The sequence below is a fragment of the Dermacentor albipictus genome, chromosome 4 (genome assembly GCF_038994185.2).
Source record: "Dermacentor albipictus isolate Rhodes 1998 colony chromosome 4, USDA_Dalb.pri_finalv2, whole genome shotgun sequence".
Classification (NCBI taxonomy): domain Eukaryota; kingdom Metazoa; phylum Arthropoda; class Arachnida; order Ixodida; family Ixodidae; genus Dermacentor; species Dermacentor albipictus.
The window spans coordinates 47361239-47380134 of record NC_091824.1 but is presented as its reverse complement, the minus strand read 5'-3'; the positions used below and the strand labels follow the sequence as shown (position 1 = coordinate 47380134).

Genomic DNA, 18896 nt, shown 5'->3' with positions numbered 1-18896 from the left:
ACCCCGTACAGCCCCCGGGGAACGCGGGAGTACCTGGCGAAGTTCAGCAGAGCTGCACTAGCGAGGCGCATGGACTGAGCGACCTCGATAAATTCCATACGTGAAAGTTTTCTCTCGCCTATCTCACCCGTCGCAGTGTTGATCGAGCCGAGCCGCAGCTCCGCGCAACGCTGTTACTTCGCGGCCATCGGCGCGCTATTCTTTCGCTCCCTCAATGTTTGCGTTACGCTGCAGTTTATGTGGGCGAGCAGACTCGTGAAGCTACGTTGCAAACAGATCGAACAAAGAAAAATCAAAATGCTGAATCACCCTACGGCGCGTTTGCTTCCTAACACGTGTAGTCCAGGAGCCAGGGTCCGGCAAATGCTTTCAGCAGTAACTGAGGCGACGAAATCAAACTGTTATTGGTGTCTTGGAGCCTGGACATGTTTTATTTTCCCTAGCACATAAAGTATTTGCCATAAATAAAAGCGCCGTCGTAGCTCTGACTTCGAAGTCTACTAATGCATTTTTGGTACGCCTGAAAAATACGTTTTCGACGCTATCGTCCGTTAAACTATTGGCCACAGAAGCCAAAAATGTGCAGGGGCCGTACACCGTAAAACTATTCCAATATATTTTTATTCCAACCTCCTGACGTCAAACTTGCGTAACCGCTGAGGCAAGCATCGGGCGGTGACCCGCAGGGTCGTTTGAACAAACCAATCAAACACTCTTCTCGGTCATAGGAGGTCACTTTCGTTTGCTTGAAAAACGAATGGCATTGCCTACATGAGCGGCTCGTCTTACCTAATTGGCTGACAAGAGGCGAGAAGCACACTCAAGTAGAGAGAGATTCGATGGGGCCGAGCCAGTGCACTGAAAATCGATAACCGGATGAAGAGGGTGGTGCCGGCGTCTGCGATTGGTCCGCTTTCCCTCACTTAGCTTGCCGTGGCTAGTCGAAAATGGTGGCGGCATACAACTGAAGCTTAAGAATGACACCAAAACGGACCCTCAGCAAAGAAGCATTGGTAGAACAAGGTCGTAAACGTGCCGAAAGTGCTCGGAAACGTTACACGGCCACGCAGAAAGCTTTATTATACGCAAATGAACCCATGCTCTCCGGCAGGTGCGAGTAGCCAGTGCCTGAGTGATCGGCGGCAGCCATCTTTTATTCCTTTCGGAACGGGGCAGCCTGCGACTATTCATACATGAATTCAGTTTTGTTCGGCATATTAATGCATCCTTAAGGCGTACACGTCACTTTGACGCGGTAAGTTTTTGCGGTTTTGTCACGTCACGTGACGGGCAGGTGAAGTAGGTGCAGCCCGAAAACTCTTGACCAATAGCCTACTCTTGACCAACAGCTTGACCCTAATTGGGAAAAGGCGTCGAATGAGAAATAACTATTCTTCTCTTGTTCGGTCAAATCATGCATAATCAGTGTGTACACGTCATATCAGATGTGAGCATGGGCAGCTATCGCGGTTTTCGTGACGTCGCGTGGCAGACAAGAGAAGTGGGGGTGGTCCAAAATGCTTTTGACCAATCGCGAAGGGCTGATTGCAGGATTGGGAAAAAGAAGTTTGGAATGGCTTTACGTTATAGCGCCCCAGGAAGCTGCCTTGCTTTTGCGCATGCTGATGATTTATTGCACGTTACCCTCTTCCAGAAAGGATGACGACGTAGACCACGTGTTCTTGTGCTGCCCACTGTTTGCCCATCGAAGGCAGCAGCTTCGTTAGTAACTGTGTGCGCTAGGTAGCTGCTCATGATTGGTTCAGAGGGCTCGTTACAGGCATTGAAAGGGCAGCCTTTACAGCAATAAAAGGTTTCTAGAATAAGTCTACATATGAAGCTGAAACATTTAGGGATGTTCCATGTGTAAGGTACTTGTTTCTTTTGTACTGCCTATTTTTTGTTTAAATACGCACTGGCATGTGTTATTGTTTGCCCGTGCCCGAAGGGCGCTGACATGTCTTTTTCAGTCACTACTGCTTTTTTGGTTCCTTATTTTTGCTGATTTGTAAGGTGGCTCTGTGCAAGACCATTAGCGGCGAGAAGTTGGGGTGGCGCTATCTCGCGAGTGACATTACGAACAAGACGCTGGTCGCTCCAGCTCGCTCGGCTGCCGCGCGCGCTTGTTCCCTTCGTGCATGCTTGGTGTATTGGTGGCTCGAGTCGTATACTTGTTGAATGATACGTCGGCTTCTTTCTGCTGTCATGCCTGAACCACATTTTCTTTTTTCTTGGAAACCACATGACTCGAAAAATACTTGCGACTTGCATAACGCGAGCTATGGAGCGTTGAAGCGTTCTACTGGTTTTGCAATGCGTACATGCGCCGTCCGTAAATTTTGCTTAAATGTAATGTCTGGGAATTTGACAAGCAGAATCATGTATTATGCTCCGCTAAACACTTAACATTCCCTTAGTGCTTCCTTTGAGACACTGAGTTTGAGACTCTGGTGAGTTGTTCTAGACAAATATGGCCACTTTATTACTGCGTAAAAAAAAAAGTTAGGCGTGCATTTTGTATAAAAAGCTTTAGTAGGTATTACTATTTCCACCGTTCTCCAAAACAGGCACCCAGAAAAGGCAAAGCTCATGGCTTGTTACACGACAGCTCGTCATGTATAGTTGTATGTACTCCCCAAACACCATATCAGCAATCACCTGAAAAAAAAAAGTTTCGTGGCTAAGATCGAGAGCCATCAATTGCAAGCGATGAAATGTTTCATAGTGGCCCTCAGTAGCCTTCAGTGACAGTATGGCACATTCCTCCCGCAACGGAAGCCACCGACTGCCGTTATGACGAGGCACGCATTGTTCGCGAAACCCATCAGTTCATTGCAACTTCGAATTGAAAACATGAATCAGTTCTTTACACCTCCAACTGCAATGGCTAAAGTAAACTCTAGGCACTACCACGCAGCTTAGGCTGCCTTGAAAAGTAAAATTCAAACACCTTCTGCCTCACCGTGTCGCGATCTTGCATTGTTTAATTATGCAAACCGAGAAATATTCGCTTTGTCAGTACATAGAAGAGAACCTCGCATACCCTCCTCATAAGGAAGCCACCACATGAATTCACTTAATTTTTTATTTCCACCGGGGAATATTTATATTTTCAATATGTCCCACATTCCTAATAAATGAGGCTTCCGCTTCTTCCTGGCTGCAGCCTGGCGGTCCAAAATGACAGTATATAATAAATCAACGATTGCGTAGTTACTGTGACATACATGACAACGATCAAACGGACGCAGCTAGCCCATCTGCCCGCGACGGCGTCAATCGCGGTCCCATTCCCTTTTCGAGAGCCGAGGCAGCGAAAGAAACTTTCCGCACTTGCGCGTGACCTGACGTTAGCTCAGTGGAATTCATCTGAGTTCACAAGTGCACGCCTCCATACCCTGGATCATAATTTACAGCTCCGTATTCCGTCCGACCTTCCACGATGTGTCTGCTCCCTTCTAGTCCGTCTATCGCTTGGTGTACCATCTTCAAATGCGTACTCGTTTCTGGTCGGAATGGCCAACTTTGTGGCTTCTGCGGGTGCAACGAAACAATTGCGCACCTTCTTAGCGAGTGCCCTCGTTTCAACCCGCAAAGGGCAGCCCTCTAAGTCATGCTAGACCAGATCGACAAGAGTCCACTCACGGAAAGCAACATTCTTGGAAACTGGCCTACACGAACACCAGTGCGAGCCTCTATGAAGGCACTGCTGCGTTATTTAAGACACCGGACTGTGTAACAAATTGTGACTGTACTTTATGGGACGTAGAATGCCTTAGTGGGACGTCGACACTATAAGACTATATGTAAGGCTTTTGCAGGCTTTGTGACAGAGCCCGCAGAAACAGTTCTCTATTGCGTGTGTTCCTTTTTATATTTCCTTTTTTTTTTCTCAGCTATCACATCCATTTTTCTGTGTTGGGGTTGGATACAGGGCACCGAACCAGATAAATCCTCTGGTTAACTTTCATATCTCCTATTACTTTCTCCCTCTCTCTCTCTCGTGTTCTCTTGCCAGGCTATTGAATATTACCTTTGTCTTCTGCATATTAACATTCAACCCTAGTCTTATACTTTCTCGTTTAAAATCTTTAATAATTTGTTGCAATTCATAAGGAGTGTTGCTGAACAGGACAATGTCATCTGCAAACCGAAGGTTCTTGGTATATTAACCGTTGATTCTCACTTCTAACTCTTCTCAGTCTAACACTTTGAGTATACTTCTAAGCATGCAGGCAATAAATAACACTGGAGAGATTGTCTCCTTACCTGAGTCCTTCCTCGATAGCCATGCTTCTACTTTTCTTGCGGAGGAACAAGGTAGCTGTGGAATATTTGTAGATATTTCCCAATATATTTACGTGTGCCTCATGAACTCTTTCATTACGCAATGCTTCCATGACTGTTGGTGGCTCTACTGAATCAAATGTCTTTTCAAATTCCACGAAAGCCATTATAGAGGTTAATTGCACTCCGCATATTTCTCAATTATCTGACGGATGACATGGACGCGACCCATTGTCAAATATCCTTTCCTGAAGCCAATCTATTCTCTTAGTTGATTGAAGTCAAGTGTTGCCCTGATTCCACTGGAAGTTACCTTGGTGAATATTTTCTACAGCTTACTGAAAGTAAGCTAACGGGAGTAAAATTCTCCAATTATTTAGCCTTAATATTCCAATTATTTAGCCTTAATATAATATTCCCTAAGAATATTATAATGTTCGCATTCCTCCAGCTCTCTGATGGACGATTGCGTACTCACATCTTAAGTTTTCTGCCTTTGCTCTTATCGTTTTTTTCTTCTGAGAGAAGCCGACATACGATCGCACTAAAAAATCTAAGTGCATCATAATAGACTTAGTCTTCTCCAGTTACAATCATTTACGAAGCAAGATAGGGTCATCACAATGTTGCTTACTTAAAGTCCACACATGAGGGCAGCGCGATCAATGGCGAAATTTTCCCCGTTCTAATCTTACACTCGCTTACATTCAGAGGCAACGCCGAATCATCAAAGCGTCTTGGTGTTTCAGTGTTGTCGTGGCCAAACGATACTTATCGCAACAAAATTGCTCATCCTTTACGTCAGCGTCACCAGATCAGGTACGCAGCGAACATGTTCATGTCAAGAATAGAGGTGGCTCTTCATGTTCGAGTTGAGGGCGACAATACAGAGGCACCATAAAAGTTTTCAAAGCAAGAAGTCTGAGAAAAATTTGTGGTGCATGCATCGTTCAGAGATAATTGACGACTTTAATGCGACTATAGCAATCGATCTGATGGCTAGCGCGTAACTGTTCTTGATCTGTTTTATATAATGATTATTGGGAAAAGCGGCACATACCCAATTATACGCAGCCATTGACCGAAGTTGGCATCTAAATAGTTTTGTGGAGGACTGGCACATACCATCTGGCAAATATCCCTTGACCGGAGTTGAACTGAAAGAAGTTCATTAAAGAGCAGCACATGTCCAGTGTGAGATACCCAGTGACCCAAGTTGGTGTCGAAGAAATTCATTGATGTGCACCAGACATGTGCCCAGTGTTACACACCTGTTGACCCAAGTTAGTCCAACATATGGTTCTGAATCTGGCTCCCTTTGGCACAGCAGTCTGAAGCTCTACCCATTTCACCATAAACAACCTAGAAACTAGGGTAGGACATTAGGCGCGGACAGACACACATGCCGCAAAGTGGAGGAAAGTCCCCAAAGAATAACAATATCATTAAAAGGAAGACTTCTGGAGTTTGCAGCTCAGGTTAGAACTCGTATGTGCGTGCAGTGCAGCGACCCTGCGGGGCAGTATCTGCTACGCATTTCGATTCCAGGACAGATGTGCTTATCTTACTCCCGCGCTCAGCGAGTGCGCATGAGGCAAAGCATGACTCGTACATACCTTTCCCACGCCCGTTGAGACGCAACATTCGTTCATAATCTACCAGATCCGGGCAAATGTTCCAATTTCCAATTATTGAATGCAGATGAACAGATCATTCGAGTCTGTCTTCAGTTTCAAAGGGAAACATAGAGTCTCATGGACACCTTTCCGACTAACTCATGACCACAGTCGTTAAGGGCCTCCTAATTCCGTCACATCCATCCCAATTAGCAAAATCAGTGTGGCACGCCCTTTTATACTGTTTATCTCCCACCCTTCTGTTTCTTTCACAGTTATTTTGTTCCCATAGCCCACCGCAACCCTTTCCCTTGCCTCTTCGCGAGAGCCCTGATGCATTGGCAAGAGACCGCTACTTTCCTTTTTCTCTAATAAACGTCTGGAAGAACAATGAATAGGTTTACTGCGACATTTCGATTTTTTCCCTAGGATCTCGTGCTCGGAAACCTTCCGTGGTACGCCGTGCATGTACGGGAACACATTTATCGCAGCTTTTTTTGTCGCTGTTCGGGGACTCGCTAACAGCTAGCTGCATCATGCGCCTCTCGAACCATCGTCGGCGCCTGTACGCCGCCGAACACGTGAAAACGGCGCAGCCTGCAACGTAAACAGATTAAGTGCAGACGTGGCGAAAGTCGGTGCAGCACACCCCGGTAGAGTGTCGGTGGGTGCGGCCGGTGACTACCTGCCGCCGAGGGCCGTAATCTTAAGTGCATCCATCAGGCCGGTTGCCTCGGGTCGCTTCGGCGGGGCGACCACTGGGCGATCCAAGTCGCGTTCCGCGCGCCCACTCATTGTGCGACTTTCTCCGATGGAGGGCGCCACCAGACGGTGCGCCGGCGGCCCGCCGCATTCGCCGCGAAGACGACGATCGAACCGCGCTGCAAGGCGCCACGCTGGAGGCTGCGCGCCTGGCGGGTATTCCGAATCGCCAGCGGCCCGGCCAAACGTACTTCTGTGCTGTAGCTCCTGTAATACGCGTCAAGAAAGTGCACAGAAGAGGTGCAGGCACGAGTAATAGGAGAAGGAAAACCAAATTCGATTCGAAACGAGAGTTACTTGGGATACCCGGATTCCACTATGCCCCGTTAAATGGAGCCTGAACGAGCGCTTTCGTGCGATGCATGTCTTAAAGCACTACGGCCGCTTGAAAGCGATTTTGCGTGTTTCCTGTCGAAGAGGCACGGTTCGGCATTGGTCGGCCCGTTATGTTTCACCTCAAGTCAATTTTTATTAATTCGTTGAGCAATTTTTCCGCTCAAGCGAGCACACCCTCCAAATATGCCAAAAAGTAAATTCCGAGAAATGCAGAACCTTACCCTATCCTCCAAGCCTCTCACTAGATTACGTTGATGGAAAATGAACATTATGCAAGACAAGCCTACCACAATGGCCCGATTCGTCACTCATTTTTCGTGCTTCTTCATGTTCGACAACCTTCCATATGTTCGACACGTCTGGCATAAGCCAGATACACTTGAATTTTTTCTGACAACCTAATAAATGCCGGATTCGCTTCTTCAAGGCATTGGGAAATGATGTGCGGAATAATGGCTTATTGCACAAACTGCCGCCACTGTTGCAAACCACAAGACCATAAATCACGACCAGTATCGACCTGTCGCTCTGCTTCGAAATGTCGGGGCACTCCGATCTAAATTTGGACCTCCCATGACACTTCGGTGCGTGTACTTTCTGTCTGGCGGTCTCCAAGTAGGCTACGCCTCTCTAGCTTTTACGGGACCATGTCTGCCGCATAAACATACATATACTGTCGTATCAAATCAGGCAGATTGTACATTAGGGCTGTTACATGTTACATCATGTTACATGAGGTTACATCAGGGAAAACTGAAATGCCCCTCGGCGTGTTAGTACAGGAGTTTATGTCTGTGGGCCCATCTTTAGCGCTCTTGGCGCTCATGATGCATTAAAGACCTCGGGACCGAAAACCGGCCTTTTTCGCTGGGATGTATACAAGATGCCTCCATTGTCATGCAAAAACGAATGCACCTTAAACCACAGTGGTAGCTCGCGAAATGGCATTTCAACTTCGGGCGTGTCGCGTTACAGCGTTACTGTGGTATATAACGGCTGTAACTTAACGTAACCTAACCTTACAACCTTCCTTAACCTAACAACATCAGACGAGTTTCGAACACCTGAACTGAAAAACCAAGGACTCAGGAAGACAAACAAGGACGTCACTGTACTAACAGCGACGCCATTTCCTAAGTTGTTAGTACAGCGACGTCCTTGTCTCTTTTCCTTAGTCCTTTTTTTGCCAGTTCAGCTGTTCAACACTCGTCCTAGTTATGGACCAACTAGCTCAGTTAAACACTATTCTAACAACCTCGTCCCAGTGACAACTTAATCTAACACACTCGACCAACCTCGTGAGCATTGGCTTTGATGCTTTTCAAAATTAAACGAGAAATTAAACTGGATATCTAAAAAATGATTTGAGTTGAAATATTACGCATGCGGGACGAGATCTTCAACGTTCAAATTGTATTCAAGAACAAATGTATATATGCATCCGAGTACAGAAAATGAACGACCCAAATTTTAAAAAATCTAAATTATTCCTTCAGTGGCTTTTAACTTGCCACATTACAAAGCAGAAGAGAGTGGATTGCGAAAAGCGTACGTATGATGAACATATAACGCACATAACATATCATGTATATTATATATCATTTAACGCATAGAACATCAGAGAGAAAATAGAGGAAAAGCAGAAAGGCTAAGCCCGTATACAACGATACTAATAAAGCCCTAACGTGGTGGGCAAAGCTATTAAACATTGAAATTAAATTAAAGGATGGGGTTTTACGTGCCAAAACCACGATATCATTATGAGACACGCATTAGTGAGGGGCTCCGGAATAATTTGTACCACCTGCGTCATGGCCGGGATTCGATCCCACGGTCTCGTGCTTAGCAGCCCAACACCGTAGACACCAAAAAACCACTGCAGGTCAAAAGCTAATAAAAAGATACAAGCACGTTGGAAAGACCAATGAATAGGTCAAAAGAATAGTAATTACCGAAAGTTAAAGCAAAGTTCTGAACTGTGCAATTTTCTTGCCCTTTATTTATAGCCAGTACTTTGTTGATCAGCATCGTAAAGAATGTAGGATAAGCTTTGTTTCCAGATTTTTTTTTTATTCTGGAGTGTGGCACATACCATTGCTCGGCTTACCCGGCTGTGGGGCTTTTGTTGTTGATGGTTGGCGACACATGTTGCAAGAGTGTTGGGTAGCTGTCCCTTGCACGAGTCGAAGTTTTATTCTCTCTACTTAAAGCGTGTTCTTGTTTCCCCGGAAACTGACACCAATTTGTGTAAGAGCGCTGTGTCGCAATCAACAAGGAAAAAAAAAAAATGTTTGTGAGGTACATCTCAAATGACGCGGAATGACGACGCAGTCCAGGACGCAGCATGAACGCAACAAACAACTACATGATGATATGCATTCAAAAGCATTTTCAGCTGGAAAACGTAAGGAACCGAGCAATTTCTTGATGTACCCGTTACGAGAAACCAATGAGCTTTTCAGATTCTTAACGGAGCACTTAGTAACAAGAAACTGACTTGAGAACGTATTCTGTTACCCACCTTTTCTTTTTCTTTTTGCGTTTGGCGAGCCAAGAAGGGCCAATAAACGGAAAGACTTGAGTGTCAGCGATAGCAGTGACAGCGATCGCTGCTGCGATGAACGTGTTTGCGATGGCTGACAAAGAATTCGGCCATGACTGCATCACAATGATGCCGTACATGCGGTGTCCACGAAAGCGGACGATTCCCCCTTAACAGCTTTCTATCGCCATTCAAACAATCACGTGGTACGGCTCGAATTAAGCGAATTAGATCTATTTCATGTCGCTTCTTTATGCATGCATCTGAAGTTAAGTTACACTTAACTGCGCAGGAATATATTCATTTTAAGAAAAGTAAGCAATGTCGACACCTAAAAAATACTCGCTCTCCTTCTACAGATTATACGAAGGAAAAAAAAGAAAACGCCGAAATAAAATGCAAACGTCTTGAAATGCAACTACGTGCTACTCACATCAGACTGAATAGTCTTTCTCTGCACTTGTTTTTTATTACTAGGCTTTATTTTCCGAGTGTAATGAATTTAGCGATGTTTTGAAACATTTGCTACCTAAAACAAACCGCAATGCTAAGTTCCATATAAATCAGCAGCTGTGTGCACATACATCACGCTTACAACGTCGAAAGGAGGATGACCCGCGAGTCGAGCACAACACAGGGGGGACTCCAAAACTTGGCCGAGTTTAAAACTTTCCAAACTCGCGGTCGCCTTATTTGCATAAGAGCAAGAGCGAAGGCCCGCCAGGCACTTCTTCTGTTCGTCCTCGCGAAGTTTCATTTAATCTACGGGAGCCAATCAGCTGTGAACCGAAGCTCGTATTTCCATATTCACAAACAACCCGCTCCATCTTTTGCCATTGCCGAGAACCGGGAAACCCTTTTACAACGCTGTCGCAAACGCTGCCAGGCGAAAGCTCGGCGACTCGCTTTCAGCTTCGACTGCTCTTTTCAGTTCACGCATCGTTTATATCCTCGCGTCTCGGCCGCAGTTTGTGTCGAAAGCTTCGAAAGCTCGGCTCTGCCTCGCCGAGTCGAAATGCGTGCGCCCAAAGGAATGTTACGCAACGTATATGGCCTGCGGTGGCTTACACAAAGACGTACATGAGCGTGAAGCTTCGGTGAAGTGAAGTAAATATGGCGCTAAATTGAAAAATTCTTGGGATGAGACGGCGAGGCGCCCAAAGAATTGCTCGAGGCCCTCCCACTTTCTTCCTCTATTTTGAGTTAGCGTGCAAGATTCTTGCTTTTCTTTTTCTTTTTTTCCACACTCTCTTGCTTCCCCCTTTTTTTTACCCATACGCAGCGACATAGCGCATGAACAGCGGCCAAATTGGAGCAATACGTTCCGGAACCTCGAAGAAAACGTACGAACGTTTCTTCTTTTCATTGTTTTGCCCCCTATTCTTTCGATAGAAAACAAATTTTTAAGAAGCCTAGGCAGGAGCATTTACGTACGTGGTACCCAAACAGGTTTACACTTGTTGCAAAAGAGGCTTCATGCTTCAGGAGATTGAAACAACTATAAAAATACTACTACCAGCGAATGACCAAGTCAAATCGCTGCATGCTCTAAACGGGATGAGATAAGATTACCTTAGGCTATTTCGTTCATAGCTGTGGCCGCAAGCAACATGCACGGTATGTTTCACGGTCCTCGCCGGATGCTCAGGGAACCAGAATGCGAGTTTTCCTTGTTCTTTAAATTCATTTTTTACTTTCTTGTCAGCGCGCTGCATACGAGGCCTAGCTGCTCGCTTTAGATGCGTTCTTCCAGCTTGTGTTCGCGTCAGCACGACCATGGCCAACTCGCTCGTACAGCCACACGAGCGTGTTCCGTATACCTCGCTCGTTTCTTGTTCTCGTCTAAGGACGCCGCCGTCGCTTCTCTCGACAACAGACTACGAGGCGTGTCAGAGATCTTGCGCAATCTGTTCTACAAACACGGCACCTGGAGGCGAGGAAAAAAAAAAGAAAGAAAGCTAAGAACATTTCGGCGCACTGCACAGCAGGACCGACTTTCTTCGAAAGGAAGCTGTGAGCAAAGAGTATCTACCCCCCCACCTCTGTTTTCTTTTTCGTGGAGTGCAGCAAGAACACGCCGCCGCTCCTTAATTAGAAAATCCCCGCGGTAGAACACATGTTGCTTTCGGGCGCGGAAGCAAGGAAAACTTCGTGCCTCTGCATACAGGCAACAACCACACCTCGGTGTGGAAATTGCACACTTCTCGCTCAGGCGAAGAAGCCCACCGCAGCCAACGGCGGTCTTTTTTTTTTTTTTTCCGCGTAGCCTGCGTGCGTCTCGACGGTGCGCCACGTAAGACAGCCAAGCCGAGAGCCGCCCATTTTCCCGCTGGGTGCCCCAGGTCTCCCCTCGCTGCAAGACCCCGGCCCTCCTCGCTAGCGACAGGGTGGCGGCGGCACATGCAGATAAACAAATGCATGGACAGACAGGTGAGGGGAACAGGCCTGCAGTTAGAAGCAGAGATCTGAGGAAGAGAGGGAGGGAGGGAGGGACGGAGGGATGGCGGGGAGGCGAAGAACAAGCCGGAGAAACAGAGAGCGGGCAAATAAAAACTGCAGGGCTTCGTTGGCAAGGGCCGCGCAGCAGAATGGCACGGAGAAGGACGCTTTGGGAGCACCGCCCCTCCGCTGCGGAGGACAGCGAAGCTCGTCTAGTCTCCCCGTCGCATGCGCTGTGTATGTGTGTGTTTGTGTGTGTGTCGGACTACTCCCCCCGGCTCGTCCGACCCGAACACCTGCCACCCTGTATACTCGCGTCGCCGCTTGGGTGGGGTGGGGCGGCGCGTTGATGGAGCGACCGTGAAGCTGTTTGCGTGGATGTCTCCGACACTGCAGCTTCTACCGAATTTCGTGGCGAGGTCCTGAAATCGGGCCGGGAGAACCTTAGGATCCCTCTCAGCTCAGAAGAATCAAGTCTGAGAGCGTGTGTCAGATGGCAAAAAAAAAAAAAAAAGATTTTGGCTCATGTAGAGGGAGTTCTTAGAGTCTCGTCACACAAACATTTGCGGGCGCTGAACCACGTCGAGTGTGCATTCTTGTGACCCATGAGGTTGCGCGCCGCCCTTTGCAATGGTGGCGGCTTTTTAACGCTTGACACCGTTACTATATGCATGTGAAGAAATTAGACGAAACATTAGGTGAATGACAGACTGCGTCTTTCGTTTACTGCGTACTCTAACGGTGCTTGATATTGGCTTGGCTGCTCTGACAACTAATTTAAAGGAGAAGCAGGTTCCCGTGATGACCCTTTGATGCGGAACATACTCTCATGTAGTGAAAGAACGCTGTCGGTAAATTATGCTTGTCCTCTGCGCCACACTAGTGGGCTAGAGAAGTTTTGAAAGGCACTCAAGAGCAGTTTGGTCTGCTCGTGTAGCCGAGCCTGGAACTATCGCTGATTTCGTAAAATTCTAGGCTCTGGCACAGACTTTGACAATGCGCAGTACACAATAAATTGCACGGAATTCAGGCATGTCACAACCGGTAAAAAGAGTCGCAATTCTGCAAAAAACTTGGAAGCTCACTGACCAGTTGTACACGGAGCAGCCATTTAAGAGACGCGCAAATTTTCTTCGACTGGAAGATAATCTACGTGCCTTTGTAGCTACGTTTCAGAAAGGACGTTGAAAAGCATTTGTCAACTTTAAGGTTCCGTAACAGCTGGATGTACTCCTCTTCCACTACAGGCACGGATATCAGAACGTTCTCTGAAATGTGACCGAAAACTTCCTCCAGACAGTCACGTTCCTTGGCAAAGCATTCAATCCAATAAACACAATCGACTGCGCAAATCCCAAATGTATGTAGCATTCACGATGCGTAGGCTCGGTAGCATCAACTCTCAATATTTACCTCCCGAGTGTGCGGCACTCGGAAACACAAAACAGGAACACAAAGTTATCTGTGTAGTTTACCTCACATTACATAGGGAACACACGTGCGCCGGAAGAAGGAAATGCCGTACACAGCGGCGACATTGCGGTTGTCGGAACCGACGTACAGCCTCTCCACTTTATGCCACGGAATACTACTCGCGGAGCGGACTCCGGCGCTGGCGCCCATCGGCGCCCAGGCGCAGGCCATCTGCCGGAGTATCTCGGAAACCGAAACCGGTTTTGTTTTCCTCCCGCAGGAGACACTCTCGTGCGCACGACGTGTTGCCGATGCGTCGGACACGAGCGCATAATTCAGGCTTTGTTCCCGCACACTGGAAGCACGTGTAGCGCTGCTAGTAAGTAACCTGTTCGACAGCGGCCTCCCCGTCCACCTGACAGTAGCTTCGCCGCCAGGTACACTATGCGCTGGCGCGGCGGCAGGTGAGGGGTATTCACGTAACGAAGTGAAGACCGGGAGAAGAGGGCGTGACCCCTACGGCGGGGCGCGCCGTGTTTTTTTGCCTCCAATGCCAATGCTTCGCTGGAACAGCCAACACTGTACGCGCATCACAGTGTGCGCCCCCTCCCCCCTTCTCTCCTTTCTACGGTCACCCTTTCAGCCACCGCCTGGTGTCTGCAGCTGCGAAAGGGACAGCAGAAGCTTACGACACCAGGAAAACCACGACACGGCAACGTTGATGAGGAGGCGAGGGAAAGACGAGAAACAGCACCGAGCACCTGGCATGCGCTGCGTTCCTATACCGCAGTCGCAATAAAGATTGCGCAGCGAGATAGGTTGAATGGTTTTTGGCGAAAACAGGTTGCTGCATTGGCGTTTGTTTCTGCGCAGCTAACTAACTGCTATAAGCCTAATTACTGTTCTGGCCGCAGAAAGAAGTAGCTTCGGGGACGCTACAGCTGTGAGCAGAGAGCTGGCTGCGACATTCCTTGGATTGTTTATTTCATCTCCGAAACTGCTGACAATAGAGTAAAGTTGCATTTAGAGCTTCACACGATGAGAAACGTCACTGTTTTATGCGAAGCATATTACGAGGGCTCAACCCAGCTCCTCAGGCGCGGCGGTGACCATGAAATCACGTGACACCGTGACGTCACGACAGAGGAGAAGTGGCTTTGTTATGCGAAGCATATTACGAGGGCTCAACCCAGCTCCTCAGGCGCGGCGGTGACCATGAAATCACGTGACACCGTGACGTCACGACAGAGGAGAAGTGGCTTTGGCTCAACTCTTGCAAGACGGGCTGGGTGGGAATCGAACCAGGGTCTCCGGAGTGTGGGACGGAGACGCTACCACTGAGCCACGAGTACAACGCTTCAAAGCGGTACAAAAGCGCCTCTAGTGAATGCGGTGTTGCCTTAGAAACGCGCTGTTTCTAAGGCGTGCGTCTCTTGCTCAGGCGCACATTTCGTTGCCGCGCCGAACGCTGCTTTGCTCGACGCTCACCGCGTCCAATGCGGGGCGCGTAGTCGCTGCCCTGTAGCCCATTGTCTTACACCCCTTGGCGGGTCGACGGGAACGCTGTCGCGTTCCACTCTTGAAGGCGAAGAAGTAATGCATGAGTTGTTTCTTCGTCTAGCCGAACCAAATATAGCCAAGCAACAGCAGTTCACCAGGCTAAACAGTGGTTCAACAACTAAAATAAAGGCTAGTATGCTTCGCATCCTGGGCTTAACCTTACCTAAGCCACAGCCATTTTTTATGCATTACCGGTGTGTAGATGCCGTTCCATTTCTATCTTAACAGTGATAGTGAGAGCAGAAGGTGCCTGCACTCCCATAACTTGGTCTAAAATTAAGGATACTTACGAGGCACTAGTCCGGTATATTACGATATATGCCGGCACAGTACCTCGACAACTGAGATAAATGCTAAACTGGAAGAGAAGTCACTTTTTCCATAGCCGGCTGTGGCTGGCCGCTCTTTGCTGCGGTGTTTGAGAACTTCGCGTATAAGAAACTGGCAGAGAACCGAATGTAAAAGCGCGGAGAAAATTGTCTGAGGAAAAAAAAAAAACGATGTTGGGTGAGCGTGATGACTTTGGCCCTTGATAACGAAGAACATCTTGAAGACTTAGGTTTGACAACGAGCATGACTTTAATAAACGGCGGCATCGCGCGTTCAAGGCTGTGCTTCAAATCGATACGAGGCACAAAACCTTTTACTGGAAGTAATTACTCTCTACAACTCGACTATGCGCATAATGTAGTATCGTAGTAATTGTAGTATGGGGGAGGGCGCATTATACTACATACTACATACATACACAATACTACATTATGCGCATAATGTAGTATTGTAGTAATTGTAGTATGGGGGAGGGCGCATTATACTACATACTACATACATACACAATACTACATTATGCGCATAATGTAGTATTGTAGTAACTACTACATTGCAGTAATGTAGTAGTACTATGCACCTCGTAGTATGCGCACAATGTGATATGCTGTAGTGGGGCTTCCTATTCTTCTTTCTTCTCTTTCCTCTTCTCTTGCCCTTTCTTTCTCCTCTTCAAGAGGGTGAGCATGGTGTCTTTTTAAGGAAACAATTGCTAGCGCGCTTCTTCTTCTCTTTGTCTGGTGTTTGTACATGTTTACGTGAAGCAATAGTGTTCAAGAAGCTGGCTCTCTTTATCGTTTTCAACCTTTCATGAAATAATTTCTGTTGGCTCATGTCTTCTTCTCGTTCACTCATACAGGTTTGTCATTCACTGTGCTTGGCAAAGAACACATCTTGCTGAAGAACAAATTGTAGTCCGGTCTACCGGACTACAATTTCGTATTTCAAATAAGCTTAATTAAAGATGCTGATGTTCATTTATCAGATGCAACGTCCGAAAGCAAAACCGAGCTTTATTGCATGCTGTAGTGGAAGGTTCCGAATTAATTTTGACCATTCGTGGTTTATTAAGGTGCGCCTAAAGCACAGCACACGATCGGTCTTTGCGTTGGGCCTCCATAAGAACGCCGCTGCTGTGGCCACAAATCGGATCTACAACCTCGCTGTCAGAAACATGACGCCCACGAAGTCGAACGGTTCATGATGAAATTGTCGGAAGTAACCTGCGGTTGAAAAGAAAAATTTAAAAAAAAACATCACCGACGATTACGATACTCCCTAATGCGAATTTCCAGCGTAGCTGCTTAGGTGTTTTGAATTCGCGTTATTATATGGCAGAGAATTTGATTCTGAAGGACAAGGTGCTCTCGACGGTGGCGCTGAGCCTCTGCTCGGGCAGCTCGTTTAGCAACAGCGCCAGACGAAGCATGACTACCGGTTGCGTCGCTCATTATTCGCAACGGAAACGTGGCTCGCGCGGAGCGCGCTCTCTAGCGGCTGCGGTGCCGCCGCCGGCGATGTAGCGCATGCGCAGTGGTTCCGAAGCCCGCGCCAGCACTTTGTTTCCGCGCTGGCAGCGTGCCGGGTCGTACCGGCACTCCGCTTCCCTCCTTACCCTTTTCGCCATAGCCTCCTCCGCTTCCCGCCTCCTGGTATGCTGCACCCTCCCCTCGCTTTCCTCCTCGCGTCTTTTATCCGCCCGCGGCGCTCCGCGTTCGCTTTCATCTTTCGCTGTGCTCGTTCGCTCGGTTACGCCGACGCCGACGCCGCCGCAGGAATGGGCGCCCAAAAGCTGCGCTCTAAAATTCACAGCCAGCATGGTGTGTGTCGACTCCTCCATGGGAACTGCATTTACGTTTACCGTAAAGTGCGGTGTTTTCATTCGGCCAGTTATTGCTGGGAGAGCTAATCTTTATTCGTGCTAACAAGATGATTATCAACAAGTGCTTAGGTGTCCACTGGGACACCTGGGGTACGTCTGAACAACTATATGGCACAGAGTTCAATCGACATACGTCTTGACTCCCTGCAGTGACATATGCGTTGGCTGTTTCGGAAAGGCATCGTTTTGTTCTGCTTCCTCTTCGTTACTGAACAGCTGTACCGATACGAATCGTTGTCTTTATTTTTTCGCCATTGCCGAATAATAAATCCTGGCTACGCTCAGCAATTGCCTGCGTACTTGAGTAGCTCGGATTCGCACATTGTAGCCATTGATGAGGTACGCCATATGTTTTCGTCCGCTAATTTTTTGTAAAGCTTCCTTCCGTGTCACGGCCGTCCTCAGCAGCGCCGTTTAGATCACCAATCCTAAATAAACAATATCACTTCATCATCGCCTCAGTCCAACATATTGACATTGATCTACCAGTTTCCCTCACATGGACATCCACCTTCGTTTGTAGCTCGTACACTGTGCTTGACATGAAGACTATCGTTATAGCTTTGTCTGTTTGATATGTCTATAGACCTCTATAACGCAAGCACAACCACTGCGTTATAGAGGTGTTCCGACTATCATGCATCTAGATTTATAGATACGCATCTGCCACGTAGCTTGTCAGAACCAACGTAATGTTATTTGTCGTCGGGCTTGGAGGTTATCAGATACTCAGATTTTTTGCATTCCGAATAATTACACAATTAGTCCATTATATATTAACTTCTGAAACATTATATTACATGAAAAGTATCAATGAGAAAATTGTAGAGCAACATGAAAAACTCCCTATACAGATTTAGGTTGCTCAATATGTGCTATATTAATGTACGTGATATCGGGAGTTTGCCATGTTGCTCTGCAGTTTTCCCATTGGCACTTTTCATCTAATTATAATACTTGAGAAGTTGATTATTTGATTAAGACTAATTATTTAATTACGCGGAATGCAAAAAAAAATAATCTGAGTGTCTCCCAGCGACGGCAAACAACATTACTATTGGTTCTGTCAAGCTACGTGGCATTTGCATATTTTTAAATCTCGGCGCATGATAGTTGGTACACCCTGCATAAGTGGGCTCCTGCACCTGCTTGCAACAGTCCACAATATGCGTGTCCTGCTGTCCGAATTTGGACAGCTTAAAAATCGATAGCAACTGTGGAGATCGAATCGACATTTGGCAGAGATCACTGCCGCAAGATGCTGTTCTTAAACCACCATATACAGAAACTCGGCAAGTATGTTGACTGCACAAATTAAGAGGTTATGATTTCTATATTCATGATTTATGGCAGAAACGTCTTCATATGGCAGAAACATTTGGCGGATGGTAGAAACAAACATTAGACTGAAAGAAAGCGCAACAATGTGCAGAGCGCACAAATCCTTGTAATTTGCCATGATTTATGTTCGATACAAGTATATTGACACGTGTATTTGTTTATCGAATGACCGCATTTCATCGTCTAACAAATGTTATCGCTCAGTGCAGGACGCACCTGCATGTATTGCATGTATCGGGAGTTTCCGGAATCTTACCGATGGTTCTACCCGCTCTCTGTTGTCGCCGAACCTTGTGTAATCTGATTGTATGCCCGACGCGAATGGTGTAGAACTTTCTAAAAGAGGTGCGGGCAACAGCGATTACTCTGGAACGTTCGATGGCTCATGCAT

The 18896-nt window shown here is 47.1% G+C and overlaps 1 long non-coding RNA gene across 2 annotated transcripts in view; it reads right to left on the bottom strand.

The window, feature by feature from the left end:
* Positions 1 to 2465: 2465 nt before the first annotated feature.
* The window catches only part of LOC135915409 (uncharacterized), a 66053-nt gene continuing 49622 nt past the window's right edge, over positions 2466 to 18896 (bottom strand). The window contains exon 3 of one of the 2 annotated variants that reach the window (XR_011513865.1): positions 2466 to 2658. This is a non-coding gene — a long non-coding RNA (uncharacterized lncRNA). Of the gene's footprint in view, positions 2659 to 16275; positions 16506 to 18896 lie in introns of those variants that run through there. The other variant, XR_011513864.1, reaches the window with a different exon arrangement.